The sequence below is a fragment of the Diabrotica undecimpunctata genome, chromosome 6 (assembly GCF_040954645.1).
Source record: "Diabrotica undecimpunctata isolate CICGRU chromosome 6, icDiaUnde3, whole genome shotgun sequence".
Classification (NCBI taxonomy): Eukaryota; Metazoa; Arthropoda; class Insecta; order Coleoptera; family Chrysomelidae; genus Diabrotica; species Diabrotica undecimpunctata.
In genome coordinates this window covers 67,206,815-67,231,580 of record NC_092808.1, presented here as the reverse complement: position 1 = coordinate 67,231,580, position 24,766 = coordinate 67,206,815, and the positions used below count along the sequence as shown (strand labels likewise).

General features: G+C 31.9%; 1 protein-coding gene across 1 annotated transcript in view; it reads right to left on the bottom strand.

The window, feature by feature from the left end:
- Nucleotides 1-24,766, bottom strand: part of LOC140443479 (ras-GEF domain-containing family member 1B-like) — a 1,395,894-nt gene that overhangs the window by 1,244,466 nt on the left and 126,662 nt on the right. The gene's annotated exons all lie outside the window — the stretch shown is intronic.

Genomic DNA, 24,766 nt, shown 5'->3' with positions numbered 1-24,766 from the left:
CACTGACAAGCAACATGCTTGTCTTCAAATATATAAGTTTCCAGATCCAAACCTTCTTCTTTTAAAGCGTTCTTTAGTCGTTGGACTAAATCAACCTTTTTCCCTGTCGAAGCTAATTCCCTATCTTCAAGATGCCTTCTTAAATCCGTAACTGTGAGCTCATAAATCGTAGCCATTTCCACAATTTCCACTTTTCTTCTGACACCACTGTTAAGTCTTTATTAATTCTAATTTATTGTTCTTATCTTAATTTACTAAAGGTTCAATATTTATAACACTTACGAATTTAATTTATTTAAATTTTATTTATATTAATTTATCTTACAATAATTTATATATCCGAGCGTCACATTTAAAACACCCGATCACGATATCTTCTTTTGACTGACCCCCTTCAATGAAAGCTCCGTTATTATATATGAAAATACAGCTATTCGAGAGATCAGGCGAATCCCTCTGATTATACTAGAAAGTAAATCGGCCGGGTCATCATTCGACCGGTTTTTGGAAACTTCGAAGCGACCGTTTCAGGTAGATTTCTGCCAGCTGATAGAAGGGTCTCGTAGAATCTACAACATATTAGTGAATAAACAACATGTTTACAGGTTTTTAAATAGGTACTTGGTTAATGTAGTTAAATATTTTATGGTGGTTATTTATATTACTTGCTTTAATTATTTTCAAACTTAAAAAAGGATTTATTATAAACTTGGAAATGACTAGTTTTCGTTTTATTTATTATTATTTTTTGTTAAAATGTATATGCACTTAAACATTTAGTCTCTAAATGTACTAACATCGAGTAGAGTAGTCGTGTAACAGTTTAAGAAAGTAGAAGCCCTTCGGTAGGATTATAATAAACTACATAAAATTTAAATAAACTCTGTAAACAGGAGATCTTTGTAATTTTTCAATTCCTGAAATTTATGACGTGCAATATTTGTTTCATAAAGTAGTTAAATTTAAACTATAATAATTTATGGGAAACGTTTAAAGAAGTAATCGCTAACCTTAATTAGAATACGGCACAATAAGAAGATGAAACTTACTGTATTTTTACTTATTATATTCACAAAAAGAATATCCAAAGTAAAATTTAACACGTTTTAATGGAGTTGTAGTGAAATTTGACTTCTTATTACGATACCGGATCCTGTAAAATTTTAAATACATTAAATCTCCCGTAAATTATTAAACTTATTCTTGGAATAAAATAATAGACTTCTTAGTAATTAGGTACAATATACCGTTCAGAATTATGTGATAATGTGTAGGTGTCAAGATTGCACGGTCATGTGCCATAAGGTTTCATCTTTCATATAAACATCGATAGTTTTTAACTTTGGGTATATTTGATTCCACCGTGCTGTAACCGATCCAACTTGAAAAGTGTTATTTTACATAAAATTAGCACGTTGGCCCTAATAATGACCTATAAATATACATTGTTAAAAATTGTACACATTTATCAATTTAAAACGTTCTTTGCCGTCTTCTGATCTTCATCTCCATTCGTACCTAATTAAGCACATGTTATCCATAGGATACCTCTCTCATTTTTAAATCATTACTCTTTTTGCCTTTTGCCACGGTTTTCTTTATTTTGTTTATTCATATCGTTTTTACTCATAACAAATATTGGGTAGATTATTGTATCATTAAACTTTCTCCTTATATGTCCGTATCATATAAGTTGTCTAGTTATTTTAGCATATATATTGTCGTATGTTAATTCCATTTTGTTTAACAATAAAACAGCAAAACTTCTACAAAATTATTTCTATCTTATCACTACAGCTGTTTCAGAGAGTGCCTTTCTCAAGTCTCAAGTTCCTCGAATCCATCAATCATCCATTGTATTTCTTATACATTCATTTAAATCCTCTCCAATCAAAGATTTTGAAGCAGCTTTGCTCCATAGTCCATTTTTGTTGCTTTTTGTCACTGTTTCCCCTTTCTCTTTATCATTATCAATACGTAGCGCTACAACACTGGGTAGGTCTTCGCTGATTACAACTTATCTCCAAGTTGATCGATTTTCCACGAATCTGCAATCAAATGAAATGTTCATTTTTTGAGATATGATTGGATGTTTTCTCTCCATTGTATACTGACATACCCAAGTGGCATTCTTCTGTGCTAACTTCCTTCCACACCAGTTCTACAAGTTTGACATCTTGGCGTCTATGCACGTGTCCGATATACCTTAAGGGATTTATTTTCCTGAACAATATCGTTATGCGAGCTGTCTTTATTCAGTATGTTTTCTTATTCTATACGGATTTGTAGCGATATGATAATGAGTTCTGAGGCTATTTTCTTATGGCATTTTAAAGTAATTACTATTTAAATGGGAATAAGCCACAATTAAAGCTTAAAGTTAGTTTATTGACGTTTCAATTTCCACTTCGGAAATCGTTCTCAAAATACAAACATTAGTGAGAATGATTTCCGAAGTGGAAATTGAAACGTCAATAAACTAACTTTAACCTCTAATTGTTGCTTATTCCCATTTAAATAGTAGTTATGATAATGGGGTTAAATAAAAATTTTTTTTCTTTTTTTCCTTTTTCTTTCCTTTCAAATATTCGGAGTGCTTCCTTATTTGTTTTAGTCATTCTCCATGACTCACATCCATGTATTAAAATAGGTCTGAAGTTTGAATTATGCTCTGTATTTCTTTAATGGCATTATTATTTACCGTGATTAGATATCTAAGATATTTAAAGTGGTCCATACTTTCGAAATTGTAGTTGTTGACTTTAATGTTTTTTCTAAATTTATTGAATTGGTTGATTGGTTTTCTGTTGATTCGCTTGTATTTGGTTTTCATTTCGTTGATTTTAAGTCAAACATTTTTTGTGCTCTCTTCACTTTATTGAAGTTTGTGGACGGAAGAGTTTCTCATTAGAGTTATGAGTTCTATATCATTAGCATATGCTAGGAGTGCTTTGTCCCTTGGGCCGTTAATGGATTACATCTTAAATAGGCGTTATTTCTATTTTAGTAAGCTGTTCATTAATTTTTTGATTATTGGAATCGAGAATCTGTATTTTATTCGACTGTTTTATAACACAGAGTTTCTTGGAGCATATTTTCATCTTTGGTTTCCAGTATCATTATTACAAGGATTTTGCTGGATATGGACATAGTGAACCCGGTGGTATGTACATGATGTTTTCATAACCAACGTTCAAAAATTTTTCTTACTGTAAATTTATGATTATTTTACTAGGAAATATAGTGTTGTTTAATAATAATAAAGTTCAAGCAACAATTCCTATATGCATTAACTCGGTAATGATCATTCTGCTCCCCGATACCAGGTAGCAGTCCCAAAAACATTAAAACTGTTACACTCATGCTTCTCATTATCCAACAATTATCCAGTCCAGAACTATACGCCTTATTATGGTACTGATATTGCTGCTGCTCCTCATAAGTGAATAGAATATGCAAGGAAGGTTTTGACAATTTAATAGGATTTTGTGTGTTAGAATATTATTTCTCCGAGAAAGTGAAGAATATCTATTTGCTATCCGGATTTAATCCATAAATTAAATAATAGAATGCTCCAAAATAATGCTAGTAGCAGCAAAAAAAAGCGGTCTAATAGTCATCATCATCATCATCAATCAGCCCTGAGTTGTCCATTGTTGAACATAGGCCTCCTCTAGACTTTTCCATCTGCTTCTGTTCTGCGCCTCTGCTATCCAATTGGTCACGATTCTTTTGAGGTCGTCGGTCCATCGCTTTGGGGGTCTTCCTCGGCTTCGCTTGTCAGCCCGTGGTCTGCACTCAAGCAATTTTTTTGTCCAACTGTTGTCTTTCATTCTTGCAACATGTCCTGCCCATCTCCATTTTTTTTTGTAATATGTTCGATAATGTCTTCAACTCCGGTTCGTCTACGAACTTCCTCGTTTCTTATTCTATTGCTTAAGTTTATTCCAAGCATTGATCTCTCCATCTTTCGTTGTGTCCTTCTCAATTTTTCGGCTGATGTTTTTGTGAGAGTTAAGGTTTCTGCTCCGTATGTGAGGACTGGTAGAACGCACTGGTTAAAAGCTTTTCTTTTTAAATGGATCGGTATATTTGTTTTAAATACGTCTCTTATTTTTCCGAATGCAGCCCAACCCAGACTTATTCTTCTGAGTAGCTCGCATGTTTGGTTATCTCGCGTTAACCTTATTTCGTGACCCAAATACACATATTTTTCCACAAGTTCTATGGGCGACTTTTTGATTTCTATTAGCCCATTGGGGACGAGATTGGTCATCATTTTTGTTTTTCCATAGTTTATTTTTAAACCGACTTTCTGGGTTACTTGCTGTGTAGTTGTTGTAGCATAACTCTGGCTTCTCCTAAGTTGTCTGTTATGAGAACAATATCATCGGCACATCTGAGATGATTGAATATCTTTCCATCGATTCTAATACCCTTTGATTCCCACTCTAGCCTTTTAAATGCGTACTCCATAACTGTTATAAATAGTTTTGGCGACAAGGTATCTCCCTGCCGCACCCCTCTGCCCATTTTTATCTTCTCAGTGCAATGGAGGTTAACGGTTGTTGTCGCATTTTCGTATATATTTCGAATAATATTTGAATACCTGTGATCTATTCTGCATTCTGATAGTGCTTTTAAGATAGCAACTGTTTCGACAAAGATAAGAGCGAAGGGTCTGTTATATTCGATAGACTTTTCAACTAGAGTTTTAAGGCATTGCAAATGGTCGTTTGTTCCGTGTCCCGCTCGAAATCCTGCCTGTTCTTCTGATTGATAGAAATCGAGTTTTGCTTCTAATCTGTTTGTCAGTATTCGAGTAAAGAGCTTGTATAGGTAGTTAAGCAAACTAATTGGCCTATAGTTTTCGAGATCTGATTTATCCCCTTTTTTGTGGAGGAGGATTGTAGCCGAATTTTTCCATTTACTTGGAATGTTTTCACTATGCAGACATAGATTAAAAAGTGTTTGGATTCGGGACATCAAAAGTGGACCTCCTAGTTTAATTGTCTCAATGACTACACCATCTTCCCCCGGAGCTCTATTATTTTTCATATTTTTGAGGGCATGTTGAATTTCCTCTCGTGATATATCTGGTATATCCTCCGATCCTACATTATGTACCTTTTGTATTGGTTGTTCGATGAGCTCGAGAATAACTTGACTTTTATATAATGTTTCATAGAAACTTTCCACTATATCTAATATGCTTGGTCTATCTGAGATAATATTTCCATTTTTGTCTTTAAGTTGGAAGATTTCTTATTTGTCATTTTCTATTTTTCTCCTCAATGATTTCATGCTTTTGTTGTCTTCTATAGTTTTTATAATTTTCTCGTTGTTGTATTTTCTAATATCCCCTCTGATGGCTTTAGAGATTTCTTTATTTATGTTGTTTATATCTTGTGAGTCAACATTTCCTTCTTCTCAGCGTTCTACAATCTTCCATTTTTTGTTTCGTTTCTTTACTATTTTTGACGTGACAACGTCTTAAATTAGGTTGTGGCTCGGAGTCATTTAAGAAAAAGTGTAACGCCCGCTCACGTCTGTTACAGTAAGTCACCGAACGAGAGAGAGGCCCGCCGGACCGGCGAATGCCTTGCGTCTCTCTCCCACTCAAACATTATCGGTCCGCTGCGCGCGGCACTAGAGAATTAGGCGCGTTGAATCGCTAAAGTTGAAAATCGTTGAAAGTATCGTCAGCTGTGTCTGTAGTGAAAATGTGGAGTGTTTACAGTGTCCTATTTTAGGGGGAACCACCAGTATCAGATATAATTTTAGGAAATTACCTAGGGACCTATATTCTTTTATAATATTGCTATGGATTTATCCATTTAATATTGAGCAATGATTGTAAACATTCTTTATAGTTTAAACTTCAATGAAAATTATTAACTGTGTCTAAAGACATACAGATTGAACCAATTTAAAACGGAACATACAATTTAATATATGTCTGTTTGAACTGCATTTGAAATAGTGGACCAATATAAAACTTGGACAAAAATAAATACATACCCAGTGATAGACATTGTATAAAATATCGTTCAACTATCTGTCTCCTTTAAAGGAAAGAGGAGTTTGCCTAATAGTCGGAGAGATAGAGCCGAAATTTTGAACTGATCAGTAATACGACATTTCTCTATTGGAATATATTCATTGTATCTGGGTTAAGACTTTGCCTTACAGGCGGACGTCCCTCGTGGTACAGGGGGTGGCTATACAGGGATGAAGTTGAAATTTTTTTCGGAAAAATTAACGATCGATAATATGGCTGAAAATTTGCCCAGAGTAAGATCTTGGTATAACTAGACGAAATCCCAAAGGGCGGACGCGAGAGTGGATACATAAGGGGTGGCGGACAGGGGTGAAGTTGCAATTTTTTGGGGAAAAATTAACGATAAGTAATATGTCCGCCATTTTCATGGCTTATTATTTAGCCCCTAAAAACTCTAAATCCAAAAGGGCGGACAGCTGGGTTGGTACAGAGAGCCACAAAACGGGGTCAAATGTACCACTTGCCTGCGCATTTTAGGTCTCGGTAACAATTTTCAAACTGATTTTATTATGATATTTTTATACCGATTGATTTGAAAATTTGTATGCTCACTGCTGTTACTATTCTGAGAAGCGTCAAGTAGAGTTTTCCTCAAAATTTTCCAAAAAAATTTCCGTAAATGAAAATTTTCGTAATTTTTTGAGGTAAAATCTAATTTGTAGAATCCTTTCAATTTTCTGTAAGTTATACCATGATTTTTTTCCAAAAATTTTCAAACGATTTTTCCGATAAGAAAAAAAAATTTAGAAAAACTTCGTCATTTTTCTCACTCTCATTGATGTTATCACATTCATAATCTTCGTCACTTTTACTTTTAATAATATCACATTCATTATCTGCTTCATTTTCAATAACTACTTCTCGAACTGATTCTGGCATCTGAGGTCCACTCAACCATTTGAATTTATATGTTTCATCTTCAAACTCCCAACCATGTTTTTCAACAATCAATTCTGTTGGTACTTTTTTATGAGCATTTGTCCAAATATTTGAAATATAATGCGCTCGCAGTAGATGTTGGTGTAATTCATCTTGACATGGTGGTAAGCTTGAAGCATCGAAATTTTTTAGTTTTTTTTTAAGGCTCGTTCACATCATGCAACTTATACTGCCGGTTAAATAGTAAAAATCTGACATCGTTTACTTTTCTTTTTGGAATTGTTCTCGTTCACATTTTGTCAGCACATTATCTCAAATTCACACTTAAATCAATATGTTTTTACTATTAGGTCTGTTGAATGTTTGTTCTTTACACAAAATTTAGTCTATAATTCATATTTATTAAAGGCGGTAAAATATACATTACAATTCAGTTGTTTATAAACCACTTTCAAAGCATAAAGAACCTTTTAAGCTTTGTTTATATTATTTTGTGTATATTAATTGAGTTAATTGGAGTAGCCCACTTTGATACAAAAATACAGTCAATTTATGGATATTTCAAGGTGACAATCTAAAAAAAGCTGATTTCCTCCCATGCATTTTATTAGAAACACTTGAAATTTAAAAAAAATTTAAAAATCGTAAGATGTAAGACCTTAATCGTGAGATCGTGAGATTTGTCTTCAATTCGTGAGTTGATTCGTCATTTACAACAACTACAACAATAAAGGTAAATAATTGTACACTAATATTTTATTATCGTAAACTATGATTGATTGATTAATTGTTAGATTGACACAAAAGTTGAGAAACTGAGTTTATAGCGGCAATTCCTTGTTCCTATTGTGCAATTTAATAATATTCATATCAATAAATATTCTACCAAGAAAAAGACGTTGTCACGTAAAATCTTCGCCCGTAAAACCGACTTTACAGGCAACCGATTGTTTTTGTTCTTTTCCATGTTTAGGGCCAAATTTTTCCTGAGCTTGTGTTAATGTATCTACTATTTCTTCGTTTGGGTTATTTATGTCTTCTCTTGTTGTATTTCTGAGTAAGTTACTGGTGATATATTTTTCAAACTCAAGTTCATTCGTTGGGCGCATCCAAGGTTTGAATTTTTTACTTTTTATCATCTTCAGTCTTTCTTGCTTAATATTGATTTCTACAGTTGCTCGGACCATTCTATGATCGCTTGCAACCGAAAATTGATTTAAGACTGTAACATCTTTGACTGTATGTTTTTTGTCAGTGATGATGAAGTCGATCTCATTTTTTGTCTTACCATAGGGGCTCTTCTAAGTCCATCTTCTATGGATCTTCTTATAGAAGAAGCTATTCATTAAATATAGATTGTTTTCTAATAGGAAATTTAAGAGTATTTCGCCCCTTTCGTTTCTACCTGGTGTGCCAAAATTTCCGAGGGCATTTTCAGCTGGGTCAGTGCTTATTCCTATTTTGTCATTAAAGTCGCCACATATTACCGTAAAATGTTCTTGGTCTTCTGAAACAGCTGTGTACAAGTAATCATAGAACTGTTCTATTTCTTCGTCAGCGTGACTCGATGTTGGTGCATAGACTTGAATGATCTTTATGGAGTAACGGGTGTTTAGTTGTAATTTTGCAAGTATAACTCTTGTGGAAACTGCATTTACTGATATGATATTCTCAGCTAGTTTTTTATAAATAAAGAGCCCAATGCCTCCATTCCCATCGTTTTCTCCTACATGATAGAAAATGTGACCGGATTTTAAAGTGGTTAGGCTTTCTTCTTTTCTTCTGACCTCAGCGACTCCAACAATGTCCCAATTGATTTTATCAAGTTCAGATTCCATTTCTATGAATTTTTCTTCTGATAGCATGGTTCTTGCATTGAAAGTTGCAATTTTTAGAGATATATATCTGTTAGATGGTTTTCTAAAATATGTCAGAATTTTGCCCCCCCAGAATCCGTGGGACTGACTGATAGTCTGACTGATAGTCTCACTGATGGTCTAATAGTCACTAATGAGAAAATCAAATAAATGTTCTTTAACATACAAAAGAGAGGATCGAGAGTAGGGCATAACGGAACAATAAAGCCATATAATTTTGAAAGATTGCAGCGTCTTAGATGCCGTAGATAATGTTGTTACATAAAAAATAAATGGGAATATTTAGGTAGCTAACTGATGTTTATGTATATATAACCCTCTTTTAAATCCGGAAGTCTAATTCGAATCTCTAAAATCAGGATATATAAAATACTGATCAAACCAGTGCTAATGTGTGGATACGTGACGAGAACGTATTAATTAGACCAGGATTGCTAGAAAAGCCATCAGAGGTATTTTCCGACTTACAGAGGTCCGAGTACTAACCAATATCGAACAGAGCTAATTCCAAGGTCAAACACATATATAAAGATAGCAACGTCGTACAAGAAACTAAATCTCAGTGTTAAAGTTGCGCTGGCTTTATCCAAAGACTCTATAATAACTGCATTGCCAAGTTAAATTGGGAGGATGCCCCAAGAGAAAAAATGCCTTTAAGACTTCCACAAATGAACGAGGAGGTAACATATGGTCAGATTTAGGAATAATGAGACTATCTACCGACCCATTATATTTATCAACACCTGCTATCCTACCTACAATCAATACTTATCTGTTGTGGAATATCAAATCAATTACATGTAATCAAACGAACTAGGCTTAAAAAAAATTATCCCAGGAAAGGCACTTCAGAAATATTGACATAAATTTTAATAACGTCATTTACCTGGCTGTATTTTCAATAGGAAAGAGAAAACAAAAAGAAGAAAAGGCAATAGAATCTTGTTCCGTTCTGACTACACGATGACGATGATCTTTATATAACATATAGGGAGAAAGAGAGAATAATGTTTATGTTTAATTTAGAACTCGCTGGTTTTCTCCCTTTTGAATTGCTTATGTATATGTATTACCATAGAAAATAAAAGCAAGAGAACTATAATTATAAAACGAAAAGATTACGAAATGAAAAGATTATATAAATCCCTTATATTTACACAGACTGTTTTACAAAAGGTGAACGAATGAGCATAAAAGGACAGCTGTTTTACAAACTTAATATTATTAGACGCATTTAGGATCAATTTCACTCAAAATATGATATGCTAAAATATGATACGACAGGAAAAAGGCCATGACTTTTACAGCTGATTGCCACATAAATATCAATGTAACCCAAGTATGATGATTTTTGCCACAGCAAATTTAAAGTGTTCCATACTTTCGAAATTGTAGTTGTTGACTTAAATGTTTTTCTAAATTTATTAAATTGGTCTCTTCTGTTGATTCGCTTGTATTCGGTTTTCATTTCGTTGATTTTAAGTGAAACATTTTTCGTGCACTTTGTTAAAGATGTTTGCGGACCGGAGAGAGTTTCTTATGAGATCCATATCATTAGCATATGCCAGGAGTGCTTTGTACCTTGGCCCGTTAATGGATTACATCTTAAATAGGCGTTATTTCTATTTTACTAAGCTGTTTATTGATTTTTTGACTATTTGAATCAAGAATCTGTAGTTTATTCGACTGTTGAATAAAACAAACTTTCTTGGTGCATATTTTTATCTCTGGATTTTTGTTTGCCGTCTCCTTATTACAACGATTTTGCTGGATATCGACATAGGGAACCTGGTGGTATGTACATGATGTTTCCATAACCAACGTTCGAAAATTTGTCTTACTGTGAAGTCATGATGATTTTACTAGAAAATATAGTGTTGTTTAATAATAATAAAGTTCAAGCAACAATTACTATATGCATTACCTTGGTACTGATATCTCTGCTCTCCGCTAACAGATGGCAGTCCCGAAAACATTAAAACTCATGCTTCCCATTATCCAACGATTAGCCAGTCCAGTACTATAAGCCTTATTATGGTACTGATATTGCTGCTGCCCCTCATGAGTGAATAGAATATGCAAGGAAGGTTTTGGCAATTTAATAGGATTTTGTGTGTTTGAATATTATTTTTCCGAGAAAGTGAAGAATATCAATTTGCTATCCGGATTTAATCCATAAATTATTAGAATGCTATAAAATAATGATATTAGCATAAAAAAACGGTCTAATAGTCAGTAATAAAGCATATAAATGTTCTTTAACATACAAAAGAGATGACGTAGAGTGGGACATAACGTAACAATAGACCCATATAATTTTAAAGGATTGCAACATTTTAGATATCGTAGATAACGTTGTAACATAAGAAATAAAAGGGAATATTCAGGTAGCTAACTGATGTATATATAACTCTTATAATACTATTAAATGCAGAGGTCTAATACGACTTTCTTAAATCAGGATATATAAAACAGTGATTAAACCAGTGCTAATGTGTGGATATGTGGTCAGAACGCTAACAAAACAATGTACGTAAAACTCAGGTATTAATTAGATCAGGATTGCTAGAAAAGCCATCAGAAGTATTTTCCGACTTACAAAGGTCCGCGTACTAACCAATACCGAACGGAACTAATGCCAAGGCCAAACACATATATAAAGACAACAACGTCGTGTAAGAAGCTAAATCTCAAAGCTAAAGTTGCGCTGGCTATATCCAAAGGCTCTATAATAACTACATTGCCAAGTTAAATTGGGAGGATACCCCAAGAGAAAAAAATGCCTTTAGGACTTCCACAAATCAAGGGGAAAGGTAACATGAGGTCAGATTTAGGAATAATGAGACTATCTACCGACCCATCATATTTATCAACACATGCCTGTTCAACTACCTGCTATCCTACCTATAGTCAATACTCATCTGTTGGGGACTATCAAATCAATTACATGTAATCAAACAAACCAGGCTTAAAAAAAGTTATCTCAGGAAAGGCACTTTTAAAACGTTATTTAAGTGACTTATTAAAATTTAAATTTTTAATGAAAAGTAAAAGATTAGCCATTTGTTATGGGATTCAGAGAAGAACCTTCACGATGTTAATTTCTTGAGATATGATTGGATGTTTTCTCTTCATTGCATACTGAGACGCCCAAGTGGTATTCTTCTGTGCTAACTTCCTTCCATACCAGTTTTACAAGTTTGACATCTTGGCGCCTATGCATGTGTACGATCTACCTTAAGCAATTTATTTTCCTAAACAATATCGTTATAAGAGCTTTCTTTATTCAGTATGTGTTCTTCTTCTATACGGATTTGTAGCGATATGATAATGAGGTTAAAACAATTTTCCTATTATTGTTCCTTTCAAATATTCGTAGTTCTTCCTTATCCGTTTTAGTCATTGTCCATGATTAGCATCTATGTATTAAAATAGGTAAAAAGTTTAAATTATGATCTGTATTTCTTTAGTGGCATTATTATTAACCGTGATTATTTATCTAAGATATTTAAAGTGTTCCATATTTACGAAATTGTAGTTGTTAACTTTAATATTTTATCAAGATCTATGTAATTGGTCTCTTCTGTTGATTCGCTTGTATTTCTTTTTAGCTTGACGAATTCTTCTTTTTTCATTCTGTGAACCACTAGTGGGTTCTTTTTACGGTATTTTTTTATCACGTTTAGGTAATCATCAACGGTATATAAACGTTGTTGAAATTTTAGGGCATTTTCAAAATTTCCAAAATCACTACCATTGGGTAAAAGCTATGACTAGGAAAGAAATAGCGTAATGTAATTTTTTCAATGGTAGGATGAGTTTCCAAAATCATTTTCAGAATCAAAACTATTTTAATGCTGCGGTTTTGGCCGCCACAAGAGTCTGACTACAAAATTACATGTTTTGCAGAAGTAACATTTTCTTCAATGTGTTTCTTAAGACAAATGCCTACGTCCGTCCTGGGCTCCCCGGCCAGCTTCACCTTCTATCCAAATATAACAATGACCTTTTTTATCCTTGGCGCTATGGATACCAAAGTTGTAAATACATAATTGACGCTTATAATATACAATATTTATTAGAATTCTCGAAAGGGGAAGAGTTTTTCTTTAAATCAAAACAAAAGGTTTCCACTTCTGGTTGATCGTTGCTTATCTTCATGTCTAGCTTTCTTTATTCTAAGTGCACATTTTTTCTTTTTTTAACGCTTAATTGTTCGTTATCTGCGCAATTTTTAATTTCTAATTCGAAACAATCACATCTACTACAAGTATCTTTTTCAACTTTTTTCTTTGAAGATTAAATCGTGTTAAAAACATTTTTTTGTAAAACGAAAATTTAACAAGGTCATTGTCTGCTTCTTTAATATACAATTCATACATTTTACTTAATGTTATGTCTTTTGTTAACTATTCTCTTTCTGTGTTAGCTCTTCTGTAATGTGACTATTATAGAAAAATTTAAGCAATAACTGAAACTACTTCTTAACCTAAACGCCTCAACAAGTTGCCAACGTCACCATTGTTAACCACGTTTATGTACATATGTTTCCAAATATTCGATTTACAATCATTAAAACGCTCGCAAGAGGCGCTTGGTCCAAAACTAATACACAAAAATTAGTCGCTTGCTCTAGTTATGCAAAATTCAAAATCCAAAATAAAAAGAAAGGGAATCTTTTTAAATATATCTGGTTATCCGTTACTAACAGGTTAATGGGATTTATTACGTAGATAGTTTATGCTTTTTTCTATCTTCTTCTTCTTTAAGTTCCATCTTCTATCGAAGGTTGGAAATCATCATGGCTATACGGACTCTCTTGACTGCCGCTCTATAAAGTTCTGCACTACTGCATTCAAACCATTCCCTTAAGTTTTTAAGCCAGAATATTCTTCGTCTTCCCACATTTCGCTTTCCTCGGATTTTGCCTTGCATAATAAGTTGTAATAATGCGTATTTTTGCCCTCTCATCACATGTCCTAAGTACTCAAGTTTTCGTCTTTTGATAGTTAATAATATTTCCGCCCCATTTCCTATCATTCTAGTTACTTCCACGTTTGACATTCTTTGAATCCATGATATTCGTAGGATTCTTCTGTAACACCAAAATTCAAAGGCGGCCAACTTGTTCAGATGGACTTGTTTTAGTGTTCACGCTTCCAAGCCATAAAGAAAAGTAGAGAACACGTAACATCGAAGCATTCTCAGGCTCTAACTTTATATCCCAAAAACAAAGAAACTTTTTAAGTTTAAAAAATAATGCACGTGCTATTGCAATGCGTGTCCTAATTTCTTTTGTTTGGTCTACATCTGATGTTATCCTGTTGTTCCTCTTTTCCACCAGAAAGCGCCATAATCCACAATTTAAGAAATTGGGGCTGGGTCTAGTGATGCCTAACGCCGTTCATATAGCAATTTATTGTCACATGTTTATAGTTTTTCAAAAAATGAACTCCGATTTAAAGATTAAAACGTAAAACAAAATATAAAAACCTATTGAACCTTATTCAGAAAATTTCAGAAAAGAATAACTTTTGTGAAAGATTGTGGGACACAGTCATATTTTAAGATAAAAACTTCAATTCAGAGACATTCTTAATAAATGTATAATCTAATATGGAAGCATGTTTATGTTTTACAGACTTAGAAAGCACTGAGCACACAAGTATTTATTTTTTTATGTACTAGGTCGTAAAATAAGTATACTCAAAACAAATAAATATTATCTACCAAGTATTCTACTCCACTTTAATATCAATGCATCAGATATATTATAAAGATTTCGTCGTAGTTGTAAATTAATAGGAGATAAAACCAAATGTAGAGCATATAGTGAAATCTGAATATCTTAGAATAACTATATCGAGCGGGAACATTATTGATGAGCAAAAGGGAGACCAATCGCTGAGAAAGTGACAAAGCAATAATTGGCAAAAGCAAAGGGTACTTTGTACTAAAGTACCCATACTCTAAAGCATAAGCAGGTCTTTTCGTACTCTTTTAGTAAGTGATAAATTCGACCGTTACTTGATGGAAATTCATTTTATCTAACAATTAAACAGGTATGCGTTTACACGTCATATTTTGTACCTGAATAAGTTGAGGAGGGGATAACTGTTTTTCTCATATCAACTTGGTCATTCAGAATTATGTCTGTATTTTTTAATTTGCTAATTTCCATAGATTCTAATATTCATGGAATCTACAGATAGCTTAAGGCCTTTATTATAAATACACTTTTTTAGGAATAAAAATATATAAATAGAACCTAGAATACGCCTGTAAAAGTATGTAACCTTTGATCTCTGGGATAAACCCATCTCCTGAACAATGGTGCCGATATATGTAGGTAAAATTTTCTACACCTATTTTAACCTGTTTATTTCCTCATTATCAATATATATGAGTTGTAACCGATACCACAAACTCATTTACTTATAGAGACTATATATTGACTATAGTTATTACTATACAAATCTGACTCGAAATATCGTCTTAAAATAACAGTAACAGCAAAGTGAAAGATTAGTCATTTTTTATGAAGTTTAAAGTAGAAGCGTTCACGAAAATTGAAGTACTAATAAGACCACCGCAATCGGGCGTACCCTGGGTAATGAATAATTAAGTAATCGTTAATTCTTAAATCACCGGTTCAATATGTTTTTTGTCAAATCGGTCCTTTTTAGGACCAACTATTCTAATTATGTGTAAAAATATTAAGAGTATATCTAGAGATAAAGACACTCCACTTTACATATGCGCTTAACAAAATGCAGGAAGCACATAGATGGCCAATCCTATGGTATTTGGTATTAAGCTAATCGCTGAAAATTACATATTAAATACAGACAAAGAAGCAAAGAAAAACTTATAATGAGAGAAAACAAAACCAGTCAGCTGAGAGAACCTTTCAACGATGTTGAGCTTGGATCCGTTATCCACGTATATAATGAACAATATTACGGCTCCTGGCTGAGGATCTGAGCACAAAACTAACTATAAAATTTGAACTAAAAATACAACAATGGCTAATATCCAAAGTCTTTAGACAAGCAAAGCAAAGACAAAGTTGTTGCCTTGCTTAAACCTGGCAAAAACTCCAACGACCACAAAAGCTATCGTCCAATATATCTATTTATTTTGTCAGCTTTACAGAATACTTCTGTACATGATCCTTAATATAAACCGATAATAGAAGAAAAACTCAAATTAAAAGACAAAAGTGGCTATGTATGACAGGTTAGATCATATATGTCACAAATACTAAATCTTGCCCAACACAGCGAAGAGAAGTACGAAAAATATCAGGTATGAGGAGTGGTATTTGTTAATCTAAATGCCGCTTATAAATAGTTATTTAAATAACTTATAAAATATTTAGTTATAAATTAGTCAGCCAAATTCAGGAAATATTAAGACTCACATCCATACATAAGCTCTACAATATCGTAGCTATCAATCCACCTAATATCCGAAGATAAGTAGCTAGAGAGCAAAAAAAAACAAAGTCCAGATTCGTGACATCCACTCCACGAATACCAGCCCATTTTATGACTAGAATCAAGGAAAAACTGGCTATATCAACACATCTGCAAGATATACAAACAAAAATAAGCTGCTCCTCGCCATCTGATCCCTCGAACGCAACTTCCTTATGGTAGTTATCTTCCTTAAATCTGCCAGGAGGACTCTTGCCTGCAAACACCGGTTAACTTGTGTGCATGTGGGGTGGTACAAGACCTATCACACTTTCTTAGTTAACTTTACCGTTCAAATCGCTCTTTTAAAGGGACAAGGTTTATTTATGTGAACTGAACACGTAAAGTACAGTCAGTAAGCTATTACTTATAAAGATCATTGCAAATTTGACACTAACTCCACTTATATTGATTACATATTACCCCTAAATACGAGATAAAACATTCAGAATGTACATTACATTAATTTTACATTAAGTTTACATTAAGTACAGTCAGTAAGCTATTACTTATAAAGATCATTGCAAATTTGACACTAACTCCACTTATATTGATTACATATTACCCCTAAATACGAGATAAAACATTCAGAAATATGTAATATTGGTGAAGTGGTATAATTCATGTTAGAAAAATTAATCATTCTTCCCTTTTTTGTGCACTACTACCCATTTTAACAAAAAAATATCTACTCGTATTTTAGCACTTAAATATTTATTTTGAGATAACCTTCTATCCAGAATTAAAAAATAGAATAATAAGAAATAGAATCCAGAAAAAATAAAATAATAAAATAGAAGAAATAAAATAATAAAAAAGCTGTATATAAGATATCATGAAACAATGGATGAAATAAAAGAAGTTCTTATTAACCGGATTCTTAAATAAAACGTATAAAGACATACTCACGTTAACAAAATACATTAGGAAATTTTCGCATATGAAAAAACACATCCAACTTGGTAATGAAATCATTTTGTATCTATAAATCTATTTTTAGAAAAGCATGTACCTACCAAAAACAGGTATTTGGTAGTACACATATCTGTTACATACTGTAATGCGTATGAATGATAACAAAAGTAAGGAGTCTATATGAACCGTTTAGAATATACGCTGGAAATAAACGGCTTAATCCCATATATATATATATATATATATATATATATATATATATATATATATATATATATATATATATAGCATTAATTACCAATCTAACTTTTGTGAATCGGAAATTTGTTGTTGTTTAATTATTGTACAATTGTGCAAGTTGGTTGTTTAGTAGGTTTTGCGTATAAACCATTATAATATAAGTAAAAACTTCTAGAAGAAGGTATAACTATAGAAAAAACTTATTATTTGTATATTTTGCTGTTTACATTAAATGTATATATTTGCTCCGTACTGATAAACTTATATGAATAAACAACCAAAACTATTAAATAAAAGAGCAATTTTATTAAAGTTATAAACTTTATTGATATAAATTAATTATATTATTACTTTATATTACAAAAAATTTATTGATATTTTATTTCGTTAGTTAGATAAAGTCCCATGACCGATTTGGTCTCTTGAACTCAGGTGGTTGATGAATTATGAGGAAAGGTATATGAGTTCATTTCCGTTCTACCCTGTCATTATTTAAATATTTATGGGTCGATTTATGCGGGCACCTAGACAACTTTAATAAAACTGAAATTATAAATTATATGTCGTCTCCCAATGGTCAAAGTTGTTTAAGAAAAATTATCAAAAATTAATTAAAATTATGTATACAAAAAATTTTAGTAATATGTAAAATGATTAGATATTTCCAAAGTAATAAAAAAAAAATCTTACAACTTAGCAAATTAAAATGGACTATAGCTAGTCACCAGATTTGGTTACTTTTTTGATTCGCTTATACAGGGTGAGGACCTGTAAATACTAGTACCTCGTATGAAGACCCCTATGGGGAATAACAAAGGCCAATTAAAAAGTTTCTGCTCCATTATTTATTAAAAGGCAGGGCGAGTTGGAAATTTTGACTGAAATTTCTATTCGTCATAACGTTTGAATGATTAATAAAAAGATATGGAAATGTAATAGAAATTTCAGTAAAAAGTCACAACTCACCATGTATATTAATAAACAATGGGAGCAGAAAGGGTCATTTGTTATTCCCCATAAGGACCTCCATACAGGTAGGAGTATGTGTGGGTTAGGAATACACATGGATATTATTTGTGATTCCAACAGTTAATCAAAAAAGCTGTTAAAAGAGAGTTAAAATGGATACAGAAATAGGGATATTGTGAATAAAAATAAAAGTATCTGGGAATACGTAGAACAAATTACTAAACTAAGTAAAAGAAAAACAAACTTGGAAAATAAAGATAATGAGATCACTGACTTTTAAAATTAAGAAAAGTTACCTGAGAGTACATTTAATCTTTTTAAATAAGTAAATATGCTTCTGAGATGTAATACATGCAATCTTTTAACGATTTTATTTTTAGATTATATTTTACGTATATATATTTTTGTTTTCCTAAGAACTTAAACGAAAAGATCATAGATTACTTTGTTACTTTACCATAATATAATAAAATAATATTATGTTAATATTAAATAAAATAGCTAATAACATAACTTAAAATAATTTAAAAGTATTTATAATTAAGGGCTTGAAATATTTCTAAATATTCTTATTTCTAGAACATTTGAAAAATATATGATTTACATATTCCACTGCCATTATATTGACAAAATGATTCTGTAGTATTGCCACCTTAAAAAGATGAGCATAACATATTCATGGTTAGGCAAAGAGAAGACTAATAACCAGAGCTCGGATTTATAGGTAACAGAAATTGAATATTAATTAAAAACTTATATTAACTTAAAACAAATACCCAACATATTTACCCAACATAACATTAGTAACTTAATAAATTAATAACTAAATAATTTTAATTAATAATTAAACATTTTAACCACTTAAAATATTATTAAAATTTTATTTTCGGACTTAAAACCATGTCTTTGATCACTTAAAATTAATTTGTACATTGAAAATAAAATGTTGTGCATCGACTGACGTAATTGCATATTTCAGAGCGGATAATAAATCTGGCTCAATTTGTAATTCCTCGGAAAATGTCCAATTCCAAACTTTATCAACATTAGATAAAAACGAAATACCTTCATTCCTGTCAAAAATATATTTCATTTTTTTAAATTTAATTGACCATTACTTCACCAGGCGCCAGTTTAATTTTTGACTTCAAATTATCAAATTTTCCCACTCACATGAATGTACCTCTTGTCTTTCTAATAAGATAATTGTTGTAATTTATATTTGTTTGCTTCTCCAAGGGTTTAGATAGCAAAGGGACACCAGAAAGTCTTTCTTTATAGATATGCACCCTCAACGGAGCCTATACGAAAATTTTTTTTCATAAAATATCCAAATACATTCAACAACAGAAACAGGTTTCTTATTTCTTCTGTAGTTCAGCTTACACCGTGTGCTACATGAGTGCAATAAATTAAGTTAGGATAAAAATCTTTAAATTAGCGATATATTTGCCGCTTAAAAGTAATTTTGCCGTTTTAACTATGTTACTAATTCTGTGTTGACGTTTTTTTTTTTTGTTCACTGATAATTTTATTTTAATCTTCTCGTTAATCACAATTTCAAGTTTGAAAATATGTCATTGGTGTTTCGACTTTTAATTTGTAAATCGTATTTAAAAAACATTCTTTAAAATTAAATTTAAAATTTTTTAAAATATATTTTTTTATTAACGTCAAAAAAACATTTTCAATCTAGGTATTTTCTATATTAATTACGAAATTAAGACACCATAATAAAATAGATTCGTAGCCTTATCGTGTTCTAGATCCGTGTAGTTAAATATTTACTTTCATCTTTTGATTTTCGTATATTTATTCTTTAGAAAGTATACGGTTTTGTATGGTTTGGCAAGATCACCATGAAAGGTTGCTGGATGTAGATTCTTTTTAATGTTAAATAGTGAAGCGAAAATTACGGCACATCTATATTTTACGGAGTTTTAGTTTATTCCACTTTATAAATCGATGTAAAGTTAGGACTTTAAATAATTTTAACACTTTACAGAAACAATATAAAGTAGCCTAATATTTGCTTAATGCTCAATATTCATTTAGTTAATTATTAATTATTTAGTTAGTTATTAAACAATATTTTACACTTCACAGTACGAAATGTTGTGTAAAAATGTATTTTATTGCATTAGTATATTGTCTGACGTTAAAATAAAAAAAGTTTGTTTTCTATTATTTTCCAACAATACTTTTGTGTGTTATACATATTGCCAAAATTTATCTTATGTCACAAATGTGACAAGAACAACATCACTGCGCTCACAAAACATGAAAATGAGAAGAAGCATAAATTGACTTCGAAAACATCAAAATTAAAAACCGAGCAAAATAAAAAGGAAAGGGAGATATACGAATCAATAGAAATAAAAAAAAATATCAACGCAATCAATGAGAAAAAAGATAGACAGAACCTAAATAAAATATATTTCAATCTGATTTAAATAATAATAAATATACCACCATCAATAGACTTTTAAAGTTATACCATATCTCCACTTTACCTTTTTCGAACACACCAACGATACGCCCATATAAAAATAATTATAGGGTAAGAGCACCAGTTATTGGCCTCTTAAGGAGAGCACGTCGATATATCTATGAAATGTTTTGTCACTGCGGCCTATTGTAACTATTTTTAACACCATGGAATTTTATTATTATTTCTACATATTGCAAAATTTTATTACGTTAATATTTCATGTGTGAAAATATTTTATATGTGTTCTTTTGTAAACGTGCAAATGAGCCAGTTATTGGCCACCCTGTTCCAGTTATTGACACCATATGTGTTAGTGATTGGCCATCATTTTTTAAAGAGATATTTTACCAAATAATTCGTAAGTTAAAATAGATAGATAGGTAGGTGTTTGGGTAAGCAAGGATTTTGTGATCAGTGTGGATACAAAAAAAAGCACATGTCAAAGTAAACTTTTTTTATTTTGGCAAGATTCGCAAACATATACTTGATCTGTGTCGCCATAGAATCTTGCAAGTTACATGATATGTTCTAAGACACATTTGGCATCTAATGCCTTCTTTACACTCTGTAATATTTAGTACACATAGATAACACGCACCTTTAGTAACTTTTTGGTTTTTAAAATGTGATGGAATGTTTGATACCAAGTTTTTATTTTTAAAACGCGGAAGAACGTTTGATACCAAGTTTCGATTTTCAAAGTGTGAAGGAATATTTGATAATAAATTATCAGATAGAATTGTAATTTTTGTTGGAGGACTGATCTGTATTATCATCAAATAATTTCCGTTTGGGTACAATTTTTTTCTCAGGGCTTGGAGATTTAGTGTGGGCGAGAAATATTTGCGGAGATAATCTCGAATTCACTTCTGGTGTATGCTTGAAAATGTCAATATTATCTTGGTTATCTTCAGGTAGTGGTGGCTCAAAAACCTCAATATTGTTACTTCTACTTTCCTAGTTTAGAGGAGAAAACACTTTCAATGCTTTTTTTTATCTTTTTTTGATATTTTTCAATAGGAATGTGAACTTTTACACCTTTTTTTAATTTTGTTGAGGTCATTTCTATGGGTTGTCTACTTTTCTCTTCAGAATTCCCCACGAATTCGGCACAGCACTTAGTATATCATTTGGTAATCTTTTATGGGGATAAATTATCATAGGAGGTAAAATATTGCCTATTGCAAAAAATGTGAACATAACTGTTAAGTTAACCTTTGGGTTATGTTCAATTTCATAGACGTTTTTGGAACCCTTCATAGCCAAAACCTTTTTATTTTTTGGACATAGATAAAAACATGTCTCGTCACCATTGAAGATTCTTGTTGGGTCTTGAAGAACATCTGAAAGTTCTTTTTTATTTAGATAAGATTTTATGTTGTCAAACCATTTGGTAATATCCCTTTGGTTAATGTTTGAACTTGCTGATGTCACTCCCTCTGAAGTCTTTAGCGAAATGTTGGGATTGCGCTTTGGAAATGCTGATAGCCATGTTCTACCTGGTCTATTTTCAACAAATGGATTAACTCTAGGGTTACTCTCTAAAAATGATTTAACGGAGTCCTTAATGTCGTCAACACGAACAGGAAATCCTCTATTTTGACAATGAAAAATCCAGAGTTTCAGTTGTTCCTCTTCATCCTTCGAAAGAAATGGATCTGGTCCATGGGTTATCTTGTAATGAAATTTTTCACTTTTCCGGTAACTTATAGTGGCTCTGGGAATATTAAAAATTCTTGAGGCTTCTCGCTCACTCATACCATCGTTAATTAACTCTAACGCTTTTTTAACATCGTCTTCGGAATACTTTTTTTTATAATTGTTTTCAGATTTAGATCGTTTTGGCATATTTTCTAAAACAATTTATAATAATTAGTTATTGGCCACATATAAAACACTGGTTATTAACATGTGTCAATCACTAGATTCTTACAAAATCTAATGTTTCAGTTATTGGCCATCTAGGTCAATAACTGATACATTGATAATTTCATGCCTTAGTAGTTGGCCACCTTAAAATTTACGTTATTTGTATAAATAACGTTATATTCGTTATGCAGTTTGGAACAGGACATACACTAGATTCTCACAAAAACATAAAATATAAAGTAGAAAGTAAATTGCAGTTTATAGTACTTACCGACCAACACAAGTTTCTATAGGTAAATAACAAAATTTCGGTTGCAAACTAGCGGCACACAACAGTGTCTCATTCAACATCGAATACTGACTAAAATTTAATGGTTACCTTGAAACTAGATGTGTCATACTCTAGGAGATATGTTGCCAAACTTAAAAAAAGTAGTTAGAATTAACAAAATACCAACATTTTCCTAATTCTAATCAAAACATATTAGTAGGCCAATAACTAGCACATGGCCAACAACTGGTGCATTTACCCTATATTAATGACAGACAGTAAACCATGAGATATCAGATATCAATATTTACTTCTGTCTATTAATTAATGTCAGTGTCCTGTTTTACGTTTTGGTAAGTTTTTTATATATTTTGCACTAACCTTTTGTTCCTAATCTAAACCAAAGGCAATGTTTCCTGCCGAAACATTGATTTCAAGGGAACAATAAAATCTAGTTCCAAATTTAATATTACTTTTTGAACCTAACCGTAAGTCCCTGATGGTTTCCAGGGCAACAACTAACAATAACCACGGAGGAAGCTACAGCTACCTGAGGAAAGAAATGTCAAGTGTTAAACTTTTAAAACAAATAGAAAAGGTTAATGCGAGTGCATAATAAAAGTAAAATTTAATGGCATATCTCGCAAAACAGGAAAACAAAAAACAAAATCGGTATATTGATGGAAGGCGGCAACCGTATATACGTATTTCTGTCTATTGGTCGTTGTCAGTACGGTCCAGCCAAGTTAGAAAAGAAGCTTGTTAACTTGGGAAAGAATTACTACAGGAGCAATGCAACCTTTTCTAACAATACATACATCTAAAAATACTTTTTTCTAACCTTTTCTAAGTTCGCTGCCCCGTACTGAAGACGACCAACAGTCAGAAATACGTATATACGGTTGCTTTCCATCGATATACCGGATTTGTTTTTGTTTTCCTGTTTTCTATCTGTTTTAAACGTTTTAACGTTTGACATTCCTTTCCTCAGCTAGCTGTAGCTTCCTCCGTGGTTATTGTTAAATTGGTCGCGTTGCTCCTGTAGTGATCCTTTTCCAAGTTAACATGCTCCTTTTCTAACTTAGTTGCACCGTACTAAAGACGACCAATAGTCAGAAATACGTATATACGGTTACCTTCCGTCGATGCACCGATTTTAGGGTCTTCCAACTCTAATGCTACAAACTGGTCGCATTGCTCCTGTAGTGATGCTTTCCCAAGTTAACATGCTTCTTTTCTAACTTGGCTGCACCATACTGAAGACGACCGGTAGTCAGAAATACGCATATACGGTTGACTTACATCGATATACCGATTTTGTTTCTGTTTTCCTGTTTTGAGAGACATGCCATTACATTTTACTTACATATATATATATATATATATATATATATATATATATATATATATATATATATATATATATATATATATATATATATTGATACTAGAAATCAATATATATATATAATTTTGTTAAATTGCAAACTATACCTAGTTTCAATTAATTGTTTTATACAACTTTAACTCTAAATGTCCAGTTTCGTAAGCTTTTTCATATTTTTAACATCATTGACTGCTACATGTCTTTGTAAGGTAACACACATTTTTTAACTTCTCTATGGATGTTTGGTTTCATATTGTTCTTTTTAGATGAACTGATGATGCTTTCTGAGCAGAAAGCGAAACGTCTTCAATAAATAGATGAAGTAGCCA